The following is a 14,914-nucleotide window of genomic DNA, read 5'->3' on the forward strand; positions in this document are numbered from 1 at the left end:
TGGGTGGGGAAAGTGAGAGGCTGGAGAGCAGTGCGAGGAAAATGGGCTTTCCTGGAGTCAGAGATGGTGCAGGACATCTTAACAACCCTTTCCAATCCTCTAATTACTTGGCACTTGTGGTGGGAGTGAGTACTTCAAGATGTCTTGCATTTGAGTAGTGCTTTGCATTCATTTCTCATTTGGGCCTGATAACAACCCTTTGCAGTAGACAGTGAAATAATTGTGGACCATAGGAAACATGAGATTCAGAGAGGTGAAATAAATTGCCTAAGGTCCTCCAGCTTACCCAAGTGGCAAAGCTGTGACACACACTTGGGTCTTTTGGCTTCAAGGCCAGATATCTTTCAGTGAACCAGGGTTGGGGCTCCATTCTTTAAGCAGTAGGGATCCACTATGAGTTTTTGAGTAGGCAACGGACAGAACGAACGCAGGGAGTAGGGAAGATTAGCTCGACGGGAGGATCTAGAACATGTGGGAAGAGATGGAGATCAGAACTAGGACAGCCTGTGGGACACTGTTAAAGAAAGGCTCTTGAGGTGATGAACACTGGGAGACACTCTGAGGGCAGAAACAACAAAACCAGCAACTTACTTCACACAAGGGCAAAGGTGAGAAAGTCAAAGAAAGCAGATACAGGCTCTATGTCTAGGAGGGAGATAGTAGGGAATTTGGGAGGAGGAACAGGTTCAGAAAGGGCTGAAATAGAGCTGGTGGGGATGGGAGGTAATCTGAGAGGAAGAAAATGGCTTTGTTTTTTGGCAGGACGTTCAGGCAGTTGGAAAGCGGGATTGGTGTGCAAGGAATCAGGGCTGGAAAATTAAATTTGGAGTTTGTAGTTGAAGACATGAGAATAGATGATGTATTTTACCTATTACTACATAACAAATTACCTCAAAACTGAGCATTTGCTGTCAGGTTCTATGGGCCAGGAAGCCTGAAGTGGCTTAGCTGAGGGGTTCTGGCTTAGGGTCTCTCAGGACCCTACAATCAAGGTGTTCAGTATGGGGCTGGGATGGCAGTATCCACTTCCAAGCTCCAAGTGGTTGTTGGTAGGAGGCTTTACTTCCTCACCAGATGGGCCTTTCCCCAGGGCTGCCCTCAACATGGCTTCTTCTCAAATGAGTGATCCAACAGAGGGAGAAAGAGCATGAGGGGTTCAAGAAGGAAGCCACAGTACTTTAAAATCTAATCTCAGAATTGAGATTCTGCCTCACCCTGTTGGTCTCACAGAGGAACCCCGGTACAGTGTGGGAGGAGACTACAGAAGGTGTGACTACCAGGAGGCGGAGTCATTGGGGGCCATCTTGGAGGCACTCTACCACAGATGAACTCCGAGCAATTGTGCGTACTGTGAGAAAGGTAGAGACCTGTAGGAAGAGCCCTGGGGCACTCATATGTGGAGCCGAACGAGGAAAAGAACACGGGTAAGTCAGAGGACGAGTCCCTGGATGGTGCAAATGGTTAATGGGCTGGGCAGCTAACTGAAAGGTTGACAGTTTGAATCCACCCAGAGGGGCCTCTGAAGAAAGGCCTGGTGATCTGCTTTAGAAAAATCAGCCATTAAAAACCCTATGGAGCACAGTTCCTTCCTGACACACATGGGGTTGCCATGAGTCGGAATCAACTCCATGGCAACTGGTGGTGAGTCAAAGGGGGAGCAATGCGAGAAGCAGCAATAGATTTAGGCAATGTCTGTGTTGCTGCAACCAGGGTGAAGAGAGTTTCCAGAAAGAGTGCAGAATCAACATTAAAGCCAGCAATGACAGGAAAAGATATAAACAAAAACCCAAAGTTATAATTAACTTCTGCTGCTGCATTGTGTACTTGGTTTCTACTTATTTACTTGTTTTTGTTTTTGGCAGATTAAGTGCTTGGCTACTACCTGAAAGCTTGGTGATTTGAACTCACCCATCAGCTCCACAAGAAAAAGACCTGGGTAATCTGTTCCCGTAAGGATTACAGCCTAGGAAACCCTGTGAGGCAGTTCTACTCCGTCCTATAGGGTTGCTGTGAGTGAGAATCGACCTGCCAGCACCCATCCACAACAACAATCTTTTAAATTAATTCTTGCTGGTGCTAATAGTAAAATTATTCTGAATTCCCTAACCACAAGCTGGCTACCTTTTTGTGGTAAAGTAGCCTGGGATGCTTTGGTAGCTTGTTATGGAGCTATATCAACAGGTAATCTGCAGTAGATGTAACTTCCGGGAGGACATTCATGGGTCACTGATACAAAGACATCTGAGTGTCCACAGCTGATGTTTTTCCTCAAAGTTCCCAATTGTGCCTTGAAAGAAAGCCTTAATTCTTGTAGTAACATAGCTGATATTGCCAAAAACCAAACCCAGAGCCTTATCATAAGCATCAAAAGAATGACTGAATTACAATGCCAATGGAATTTCCAGCCTCAGATGGTCCTGAAGGTAAAGTGAGGACATTGATTGGGAAGAAATGGGATCCTGAAACTTGGGATGGAGACATTTGGGCACATAATCAAAAAGCTGGGGGCACTGAGCCCCTAAATTCCATTGAATTACTCCTGCCAACAGAAGCAGCCCTCTCACTTTCCTCTGAAGAGATGACTCTATCTTTGTCTGCTGAGCCACCCTCTTCAGTAAAACCATTAGCTTCTCCACCTCTTCTGGTGAGATTAGCCCAGTTGTGTCTGAAGAGCCTTTGTCTGAGTCATCCCCTGGGGAGGTGGCTAAGTCGTTGCCTAGGAATTTCCTGTGGTAGACGCCTTATAAGACATTGCTGAATGTCCTCAGAACATATCCTCAGGACCCATTTTTGCTTCTAGACTTATAACTATGCTTAAGTCCCAGCAAGCTCCAAAAGGTGAAGTACAAAATGTGACGCAGGAGAAGGTACTCTATACTCCAAAAGAACTGCTTGACTTTTATAATATGTACAAACAGAAACCTGGGGAATATGTGTGGGAATGGCTATTAAGGGTGTGCGATAATGGTACAAGGAACATAAAGATGGATCAGTCTGAGTTTATTGATATGGGCCCACTAAGCACAGATTCTTCATTCAGTGTTTCAGCTCAAGAGGTTAGGAAAGGATGTAGTAGTTTATTTGGTTGGTTCACTGAAGCATGGATTATGTGGTGGCCCACACTAAATCAAGGTGAAGTGCCAGACCTGCCTTGGTATGCTGTAGAAGAAGGAATTGAAAACCTTAGGGAAATTGGCATGTTAGAGTGGATTTATCAGGATAGAACTCACAGACTCATATGTGGAATGCCCAGATTACACGTCTTTTACCACGATGGTGAGGATGAAATTTGTGAAGGGAGCCCCAGCATCCTTGAAGACTGCTGTCATTGCTATTTTATGTAAGTCAGATTTGACAGTGAGAACTGCTGTAACTGAATTAAGACACCTAACTACAGTGGTGCTGATCAGACCCAATGGTGGTAGGGGCCAAGTGGCGGCACTCAATTGACAAAGACAAGATGGGTGTGGGTACCGTAATGGACAGTGGAGTCACAGCAGTAATCAGGATAACCTGACTTGTTTGGACTTAGGTGTTGGCTACTTAGGCATGGTGTACCTTAAAAAAAAAAAAAAGTACCTAGTAATGAAATAAATGGGAAATCTACTAAATATTTACTAGGTCTGTACAACCACAAGAATTCTAGATCAAGTGAACAGCAGTCTAACTCAAATCACCATAATAGAGAGTCACAGCCCTTCAATCAATTCCCAGACCTGAGCAAGTTTAAAGACCCGCACCCATTGAATGAATGGGAGGCTGGGGTCCCCTTGAGGAAGGACCCCACTACACTGCCAAAAATTTATACTGTTAATGTTTCTCCTAGCCTTCCCTCAAGGGATCTATGGCCATTTACAAGTGCGATTATTCACTGGGGAAAAGGAAATAACCAGACTTTTAGGGATTACTGGATACTCACTCTAAATTGATGCTAATTCCAGAAGACCCAAAAAGTCACTGTGGCCGAGCAGTCAGATTGGGGGCATATGGAGGTCAGGTTATTAATGGAGTCTTAGCTCAGGTTTGGTTCTCAGTGGGTCCAGTGGGTCTCTGAACCCATCCTGTAGTGATTTCCCCAGTTCCAGAATGCATAATACTCAGATCTGACCAAACCCCCAGATTGGATCCCTGACAAGTGGAGTAAAGGCTATCATGGTAAGAAAAGGCCCGACCTAGGAAAATAGTTAGCCAAAAGCAATACCACATTCCTGGAGGGATTGCAGAGATTACTGCCACCGTGGAACACTTGGAGATTCGTGGGTGGGGTGATTCCCACCACATCCCCGTTCAGCTTCCCTGTTTAGCCTGTGGAAAAGCAGATGGTCCTTGGAGAACAGGTGGTGACTGCAATTGCAGCTGCTATTCCAGATGTGGTTTCATTGCTTGAGCAAATTAATACATCTCCTGGTACCTGGTATGCGGCTCTTGGTCTGGCTAATGCATTTTTCTCCATACCTGTTTTGAATGACCACCAGAAGCAGTCTGCCTTCAGCTGGCAAGGCCAGCGATATACCTTCGGTGTCCTACTTCAAGGGTATATTAACTATCCAGCCTATATCATAATTTATTCCACAGGGACCTTGATCACCTTTCCCTTTGACACGCAGTCACACTGGTCCATTATATTGATAACATTGTGCTGATTGGACCTAGAAAGGAAGAAGTGTCAAGGACTCTGGAATTATTGGTAAAACATTTGCACGCTAGAGGGTGGAAATTAATCCCCCAAAAATTCAGGTGCCTTCCACCTCAGTAAAATTTCTAGGAGTCCAGTCATGTGGAGCATGTTAAGATATTCCTTCTAAAGTGAAGGACAGGTTATTGTATCTGGTCCTTTCCACAAATAAAAAAAGGAGGCACAAAATCTAGTGTACCTCTTTGGATTTTGGAGGCAACATATCCCTCATTTAGGTGTACTACTCCAGCCTATTTATCAAGTGACTTAAAAAGCTGCTAGTTTTAAGTGGGGCCCAGACCAAGAAAAGGCTCTGCAACAGGTTCAGGCTGCCGTGCAAGCTGCTCTGCCACTTAGGCCCTATTTTCCAGCTGATCCAATGGTGCTTGAAGCGTCAGTGGCAGAGATGCTGTTTGGAGTCTTTGGCAGGCCCCCACCGATGAATCACAATGCAGACCCTTAGGATTTTGGAGCAAAGTCCTGCCATCCTCTGCAGATAACTACTCTTCTTTTGAGAAACAGTTTTTGGCTTATTACTGGGCTTTAGTAGAGACTGAACACTTAACCACGGGCCACCAAATCACCATGTGGCCTGAGTTGCCCATCATGATCTGGGTGTTGTCTGACCCACAGAGCTATAAAGTTGGACATGCACAGCAGCAGTCCGTCATTAAATAGGAGTGGTATATATGAGATCAGGCCCCAGCAGGATCTGAAGGCACAAGTAAGTTGCAACAGGAAGTGGCCCAAATATCCGCAGTGTCCACTCCTGTCACATCACCCTCCAACTCCCAGTCTGCACCTTTGGCCTTATGGGGAACCCCTTATGATCAGTTGACTGAAGAAGAGAAAACTCGTGCTGGTGTACAGATGGTTCTAGATGATACCAAGAGGAAATTGGGTTGATATTATATAATGGAGCTAAAAAAATACTATGCTTTAGGGCCTCTTTTAGTACTACCATGCCCTGTGATTAAAGTCAATGGAAAACTACAGCAACCCAATTCCAACATGATTACTAATGGCCCAGATCTTTCAGGAATGAAGTTTTGTGTCACCTACCAGGCAAAGAACCACAACCAGCTGAAGTACTTGTTGAGGGCAAAGGGAATACAGAATGAGTGGTGGAAGAAGGTAGCGCTAAATACTGGTTACAACCATGTGACCAGTTGCAGAAATGAATATTGTAATTGTTATGAGTATTTCTTCCTTGTATGTGTGCATCAAATATTTTTGGCTTTTTCCCTTATAAAATATAAGATGTAAACAGGGCTAGTGCGTTTTTGGTTGTATGCATGTTAGTTATATCATGTTAGGCTCAAGTATGATTTTATAATTATCTTTATTCAGAGATTATGTATGGTTTAAGGAGATGTGTACAGATGCCAAGCTGACAAGGGGTGGACTGTGATGGTTAAGGTTGTGCATCAGCTTGGCCGGGTCATGATTCTCAGTGGTTTGGTAGTTATGATGTAGCTTGGTATCTATGTAATGATGTAACCACGTCCATAATTAGATTTCATATAATGTAATCGCCTCCATGATGAGCTCTGCTATGAGTGGTCAATCAGTTGAAAGGAAGTTTTCTTGGGGATGTGGTCAGCATCCAATATATGTGGACTTTCTGGCAAAGCTCGTGGGCATTTTCTTGCACTGTATCCTGCATCTCCAGTTCTTGGGACTTGAGCTAGCAGGTTACCTGCCGATCTTGAGTTCATCAGCCCCTGCAGCTACCTGAGTCAGGAGACGTCTCCAGCATGACCCACAGACCTGGGACTTTCCAACCTCTACAACTGTGTGAGCCATGTCTTTGCTATGGCTGTCTCTCTGTGTATGTATAGATATACACATTTCACTGGTTTTGATTCTGTACAGAAACCAGCCTAAGACACTGTGCAATAAAAGAATTCAGAAAGGAAATGAGTAGATAAAAATGTTTTAGTAATGAAATCTCTGTCTTTAATAATACATGTCACTTTGAGGTATTATCTTAAGTTTACTTAACTTCGGTCAGAGAGTAAGGAAGAACTAGCTGGTCACTCTGAGAGCACAGGCTCACCTCCGAGCTCTCATACTTATCGACATGTCATTTTCTGAGACTCAGCAACAGAATTTCCTCAGCATTAACACTGGGAAAATATTAAGCATTTAGTTGTTGTTGTTGATAGTTGCTGTCAAGTTGATTCCAACTCATGGTGACCCCATGTGTGTGCAGAGTAGAATTTCTCCATAGGGTTTTCAAGGGTGTGACCTTTCAGAAGCAGATCACCAGGCCTGTCTTCCAAGGTGCCTCTGAGTGTGTTCCTTTTCAATTTGTGCCACTCAGGGGCTCCAATTGCCTGGTAGGGCGGCTGAAAGAATTCCAGAGAATACATGTTAAGTGCTTACTACATAATCAGGGCTCAATAAATGGTGGCTCTTTTATAAGGAAATAATTCTTAACCTTTGTATCACTCAGCAATATTACATCCGAAGCAAGTTCTGCTTTTTAAATTTCTCTAGGTCACAATTTTTAAACAGCTTTATTGAGATATAGTTCACATACCACACAACCAACCCATTTAAACTGTACAATTCAATGGTTTTTAGTGTACCAAGTTTAGTCCAGGACCGCACTGGTTACCTAACAGCCTATACAGAAGCTGCCCACTGCTTCTGCTCTGATTCTGCACAAAGCAGGATGCATAATCTCACTTCATTTGGGGAACCCAAAGCAGACATCCTCACATGTGCTTGGGCAAATCTAGTCTTTAAGTGGCTAGTCAGCAGATTGGGTCGAATAGGAAAACCTAAAGAGCCTTTGTAAAGTTCATTCTTCAGGGCTCTCCTGCAAAAGCGTTAAATTTAGAAATTTGAATGGGGTTAGAAGGCTCTATTCAGGTCCTGGTTCCATTTACCAGCTACGTGGCCTACGGTACATCAGTTAACACCTCTGACCCACAGTCCCTTCATTTTAAAGGAGGAATTAGAATCTTTGCCCAGTTTACCACACAGGATTCTTGTGAGAATTAAATGAAATAAAATATGTGAAAGTGTTCCATAAACTCTTAACCCTTATTCAGGTGTATGTCTTTGGCGCTGTAATAAATAATCCGGAAGAAAGAGCCTCAGCACTAGGAGAGTGCTCAGGCTGTGTCCACTGTTATTTTAAGGACTGGCGTGGCTCCTGACAGCAATGATACTTCAGGAAGGGTGAGATCCCATACGCTCAGCCCACCAGCGAGGCGTTAAGAAACAGAAATGAGATGGCCTTAAGGACACTTGTCCAAATGAAAATTCCAGGGCAGCAAATAATGACGAAAAATAAATTTTTTGTTTTTAACTTTAGGAAAGAATTATACAAATGAAAGGTCAACGAATAAAGAAAACAGTTTAAAAAACAAACGGAAAAGATGTTTTCAAACTGATAATTGCGTATCCATTCCTTAAGAACAGACTTCCATGGGGACTTGAAGGAAAAATGAGAAAAACATAAAAAGTATAATCTGATCAGATTCCAAAGTGGGTTGTTATAAACAAAACAAAACAACAAAAAACAGATAGCATCACCATGTGGAGGTGAGCTCAGGAAAGTCAGTCTAGAGAAGGACATAAAAATAACAGCAAAAACAAAATTCTCCCAATACAGGAAGCACATGGGGATCGAGAGGCTGAACATGTCATAATGTCTCCACTTCTATATCAAGAGATACAAACAATTGACTGGAGTCAATCTGGGTTTTAAGGGAAAGATGAAAGAAAGTAAAAAAACCTAGTTAAAAGGCAACTAGAAAATTGAGCGTTGCATTAGCCATCTTGTGCTGTGATAGCAACAAACAGAAACTTATTCTCTCACAGTCTAGAAGGGTAGAAGCCTGAATTCAGGGCACCAGTTCCAGGGGAAGGCTTTCTGTCTCTGTCGGCTCTGGGGGAAGGTCCTTATCATCAATCTTTCCCTGGTATAGGAGCTTCTCAGTGCAGGAACCATGATCCAAAGTTTGTGCTCTGCTCCTGGCTCTTCTTGCTTGGTAGTAATGAGGTCCCTCTCCTCTCTCTCGCTTTGCTCTTTTATATCGCAAAAGAGATTGACTCAAGATACAACCTAATCCTGTAGATCATGTCCTGTCTCATTAACATAACTGCCTCTAACCCTGCCTCATTAACATCATAGAGGTTAGGATTTACAATACATAATATAATCACATCAGATCACAAAATGGAGGACAACTACACAATAGTGGGAATCAAGGCCTAGCCAAGTTGACATATTTTGGGGGGACACAATTCAATCCATAATAAGTGTACTTGAATCAGCAGAACCTGTCAGCAGGGACCCTATGGGATGTGCTGTTAGTAAGTCCAGTTGTCTTAAGGAATCTCAAGAAACTCTCCAAAGATAATTAATATTTAACTGTTTGAATTTTAAATATGTGATACAAAATCAATATAAATGTGAATAACAATTTTTAAAAATAATATTTTGTGTTTTCAGTGAAGATTTGCACATCAGTTCAGGTTCTGATTCAACACAAATTGTTCACTAACATTGGTTACATTCTTCACAACGTATGGACATTTTTATTTCTATTCTGGTTGTTCCATTTCCATTCATCTCATTTTCCTGCCCCCCCCCCGCCCCCCAACATTCTCCTCTTTGTTTTAAAGTAATTGTTGACCCTTTGGTCTTGTATAGGTGATTTTTTAAAGGAACACAGTACTTACAGGTAATATTCTGTATTTTACAAGCTGTGCTGGTTAAGGTTGTGTGTCAACTTGCCAGGCCATGATTCTCAGTGGTTTGGCAGTTATGATGTAGTTTGGCAGTTGTCTTAGTCATCTAGTGCTGCTATAACAGAAATACCACAAGTGGATGGCTTTAACAAAGAGAAATTTATTTCCTCACAGTCTAGTAGGTTACAAGTCCAAATTCAGGGTGTCGGCTCCAGGGGAAGGCTTTCTGTCTCTGTTGGCTCTGGAGGAAGGTCCTTGTCCTCAATCTTCCGCTGGTAGAAGAGCTTCTCAGGTGTAGGGACTCTGTGTCCAAAGGACTCTCTCTGCTGCTGGTGCTGCTTTCTTGGTGGTATGAGGTCCCAAACTCTCTGCTTGCTTCCCTTTCCCTTTATCTCTTGAGAGATAAAAGGTGATGCAGGCCACACTCCAGGGAAACTCCCTTTACATTGGTTTAGGGAGGTGATATATATTTTGGGGGGACGTAATATATTTTGGGGGGACATAATTCAATCCATGACAGCAGTTATGTAATGATATAATCACCTCCATGATGAGTAGCCAATCAGTTGAAAGGGAGTTTCCTCGGAGGCGTGGTTGAATATATTTGGGCTTTCTGGCAAAGCTCACTGGTTTTTGCTAGCTCTGAATCATGCATATGCCTCGTCGTTATCTGACCTCCGGTTCTTGGGACTTGAGCCCTCACCTTACCTGCCGATCTTGGGATTTGTAGCCTGTGAGCCTGCAGCCTGCTACCTGACTTCTCATCTTGGGATTAGTCAGCTTCTGCAGCCCGTGAGCCTGCAGCCTGCCATCTGACCTACCATTGGAAATCACTAACCTCCCCAGCTTCAATTCTTCGGACTGATCTACTATGGCTCGTATTCACAGGCCTGGTGGTCTTTTTCAAAGTGGGTTATTTTTCAGTCTTTGAATAGGCCCCACTTTCTCTCTCTGTGTTTCCCTTTATATCCTTGCTGTTGTTGTTGCTAGCTGCTGCCGAGTCAGCCCCCAACGCACGGCGACCCCATGTGTTACAGAGTGGAACTGACCCATAGCGTTTCCTAGGCTGTAATCTTTATGGAAGTGGTTTACCAGGCTTTTCTTCCATGGAGCCGCTGGGTGGGCTCGAACCACCAACCTTTAGGTCAGAAGCCAATCACAAACCGCTTTTGCCACCCATGCTCCTTTCATAGCCCTATGACCTCCCAAATGCCCTTGTGAAAGACCCCACCCACCTGTGGTTGGAGGAAAATTGGCTTAACATGCCATACAGTAAGGTTTTCCAAATGGTCATGGGATTAATGATGGAATCTGGAGGCCTAAAACTGTCAACAATATTATTGTGATGATTTAAAGGTCGTTTGACTTTAATTAAGGAGTCCTGGTGGTACAGTGGTTAAGCATTCGGCTGCTAACTGAAAGGTCGGTAGTTCAATCCCACCAGCTGCTCCAAGGGAGAAAAATGTGGCAGTCTGTTTCTGTAAAGATTTACAACCTTGGGAACCCTATGGGGCAGTTATACTTGACTCCTAATCCAATTTGGTGGTTTGAGTTCACCCAGAGACACCTGGAAGAAAGGCCTGGTGATCTACTTCATTATCAACTCAATAGCAGTGAGTTTTGACTTGAATTAGATGGAAACAGCACATTTGGAGCTTTCTGGACCCTGCTGAGAGAGCTGTCACCATACCCACTCAGTCATAAAAGCCTTCCTCTTGGAATAGGAACATGCTTCCTGGTTATACAACATGGCTGCCTCTGCTGGGACCTGCCCTTGGAAGTTTCTCGCTTTTTCATGAGGAAGGGATACCCCAGTGCTGGGCAAGTGCTGGATGAGAGAGACTGTGCGGCGTCCTCTGGTTTGAGACCTCTCTTTCCCTCCTGCTTTAGGCCAACAGGAGGTGGGAGGCAGCAGTAAAGCGAATATGTGTGCTCAATCTGAAAGTCAGCCTATGCGCCTTGCTGTGAGAACCCAAGGCATACCTGTAACCATGTCTATAACCCAGAGGCCTCAACCATCGTTAACACATCATCTGTACATTGTACAGGTCTCATTACAAACACCAGTCCTTTGTGAAGTCTTTGCTGATCACGAGGGAAATCTCCTCTTCTGGACTTCTCTAGCACTTAGGTTACACGAATAGCTGTACACAATGTTTGTAGCTTGAAAACTCCTTAGGGCAGATCCTATGTCTATACATCTGTGTATGCTTCATGGCCCTTAACATGTCCCACTCATTGCTATGCTATATAACTTTATGGGAGCAGACTGCCAAGTCTTTCTCCAGCGAGCGGGTGGTGTGTTCGAACCACTGACCTTTTGGTTAGCAGCCAAGTGCTTTAACCACAGCACTACCAGGGCTCCTCCTATCACATAGCAGGTGCTAAATAATGAACAGTTTGAACGAATTACTAAATGAGCAAGGCAGCGGATGAAAGTTGTTATTACTTCAGGGGGCCCAGCAGGATGGAGAATGCTGTCATGAGCTCCCTAGCTGAAGATGGATCAGTCTTCTAATTTAGACTAATCAAGTTCTAGATCAAAAAAATCAATAAACCATTGGCCAAACTGACGAAAGAAACACAGGAGAGAGAGTAAACAACCTAAATAAGAAATGAGACAGGTGATATCACAACAGACCCAACCGAAATAAAAAGGATCATAACAGAACACTTCGAAAAATTGTACTCCAACAAATTTGAGAACCTAGAGGAAATGGACAAATTCCCAGAAACACACTACCTACCTAAACTAATGCAAACTGAGATAGAAAATCTGAACACACTCCTAACAAGAGAAAAGACTGAAGAGGTAAAAAAAAATAAAACACCCAACAGATAAAAGCGCTGGGCCGGACAGCTTCACTGGAGAATTCTACCAAACATTCAGAGAAGAGCTCACACCAACACTACTCAAAGTATTTCAGAGCACAGAAAAGGAAGGAATACTTTGAAATTCATTCCATGAAGCCAGCATGACTCTGATACCAAAGCCAGGCAAAGACACCACAAAAAAAAAAGAAAGCCACAGACTGATTATCACTCACGAACATAGATGCAAAAATTCTCAACAAAATTCTCACCAATAGAATTCAGCATCACGTCAAAATCGTAGACTAATCAAGGTCTGATCAGTCCCTTCCCTGGTCCTCATTTTAATGCTATTAATTCACAATTTTATTCACTACAGTTTTGTGGTAAACCTCCTTGTCTGTGATGAGATAAAGGCATAAAAAGCAAAACAAGGCAAAAACAAAAAAACCCGTTGTCGTCAGTCGATTCCGTCTCATAGTGACCCTATAGGACAGAGTAGAACTGCCCCATACAGTTTCCGAGGAGCGCCTTGTGGATTCGCACTGCAGACCTTTTGGTTAGCAGCCGTAACTCTTAACCACTAGGCTACCAGGGTTTCCAAATATAGGCATACATAAAATAATTCCATTTGGGACTATCTGTGTGTGTTTGGGAGAAAGGCAGGCACTGTGGAAGCAAACTCCTTAAAACCCACAGCAAAGGCTTTGTCCTCGGGGCGGGGGGGCACACACCAAAGAGGTGTCCAGAGCCTCCTCAGCAGCCTGGAACAGAATGCCACTGGTTGCTTTGTTTTCTGTGGGTACTTGAGTCATTCATCCACTCATGCATCCATTGAAAATTTAGTGAGACGTGAGGACAAAATGGTGGGCGAAGGAGTCACAGCCTCACGGAATTTACAGTTTTGATGGAAGAACTGCCTGAGAAAGCCAGGAGCTAATAACTTAAATCCAGCGCTGAAAGAATGGAAATAAGCACAGCTTTGAGCAACTGTGGAGTCCCTGGGTGGTGCAAATGGTTAACGTGCTTGACTACTAATCAAACTTGGTGGTTTGAGTCCACCCAGAGACACTTGGAAGAAAGGCCTGGTGATCTACTTCTGAAAAACCAGCCACTGAAAACCTCATGGAGCACACGTGTCCTCTGACACATACTGGGTTGCCATGAGTTGGAATCAACTCAAGGACAACTGGGTTGGTTTTGAGTAACTGTACACCCCAAAACCAAACCAAACCAATTGCTGTTGAGTCGATTCCAATCATAGAGACCCTATAGGACAGAGTAGAACTGCCCCATAGGCCTTCTAAAGATCAGCTGGTGGATTCGAACTGCTGAGTTTTGGGTTAGCAGCCGAGCTCTTAACCACCGTGCCACCAGGGCTCCTGTGCTCCCTTAATAATGACGCCTCTGTCATGCCTCCCGGCGCCTCGGTCCTGCAGCAGAGGCCCCCAGACCAGTGCCTTCCCATCTGCTGGCAGTGTGCTGCAGCTGGCTGAAGCGCGCCCCAGGAGCATCTTCCTGGCTGGCTGGCGCATCTGGGCTGGAGGACTCCTGGCTCCAGGCTCCAGAAAAGAAATGGAGACGGAACATAGTCTAACGGAGAATCCAGAGTGGACAATGTCTCTCAGGGGGAAAGGGGTCTCCAAGTCCAGGAGAATTCCAGGAGGTGGGGACACTGGCGCTGAAAGGTGGCGAAAGGCGGGAAGGGGAAAAGGACAAGCTGAGGCCGTTCATGGGGCTGCGAGTTTCCTGCTTCTTCTCAGGGGGATTTTTCTCTGTTTTTAGGAGAATAGTTCTGGTGGATGGAAGGATGCCAGTTCATAAAATCAGCTGTGAAAGCTCAAGGGTGTCATGAGTTTTCCTTCACTAAAGGCCTTTATTTGATAGTTATATAGGTAACAAGCACTTTTCCAGGAGCACCGATTCATGGGAGAAGCAACTGGGGTCTTTCATGTATTCTGGGCAACCACCGGGCACCTCGGTGGGCTCAGCTTATGCAAGAAGGCAGAAAGCCTCTGGGGTCAGGAGACCGCAGCTTGCTTTCTGGTTCTGTCACTGTTTGGCTGTGTGGCTCTGGGCAGGACCCAGGGTCCCTGGTCCCTAGCTTTCTGATCTGTAAGTGCCCCGGTGCTCTAGGGCTCTGGGAACAGTTCTCTGCTATTCCGTTTCAGAGGGAGATGCCGAGGGCAGGCAGCTGGCAGAGCTCAAGCAGCCGAGATGCTGTGGAGGTGGTGAAGGAAGGCAGAAGGTGAAAGCTGGGTCCGTTCTTGTCACACTAGGCTCTGGGAGAAGAAACGGCCGTGAGCCACACTGACAGGAATGCACAACAAACCAAACAGCCACGGTTTCTTTCCCTCAGCGAGCACAACTGCCATGAACCGTAAAGAACGCTGAGAGCGACTGGAGGAAGTTTTTGCTCACGTCCAAAACTTGGGCTGGAACAAGTGAAAATACCAGGGCTTGTTAAACTCTTCATACCTGACCAGCACACCCGCAGCCAAGAGCCACCGACCGGCCTGCAGCTTAGCAAGAGGGAGAAAAGGAATGAAGAAGAAGAGAGGGTGGGGTATGGCAGAGAAAGACAAGGATTCATTTAAAGGGCAGTGGGAGCTGACTAGAGGGCCGCAGGAATCACAGACCACATGTTCCTGGATTATACAAGGCAGCCGGACTTCTAGTCCTGTGTTCTTCATTTAACAGCAGAGTTATCTCGAGCAG

Source organism: Loxodonta africana, chromosome 3 (genome assembly GCF_030014295.1).
Source record: "Loxodonta africana isolate mLoxAfr1 chromosome 3, mLoxAfr1.hap2, whole genome shotgun sequence".
Lineage (NCBI taxonomy): Eukaryota > Metazoa > Chordata > Mammalia > Proboscidea > Elephantidae > Loxodonta > Loxodonta africana.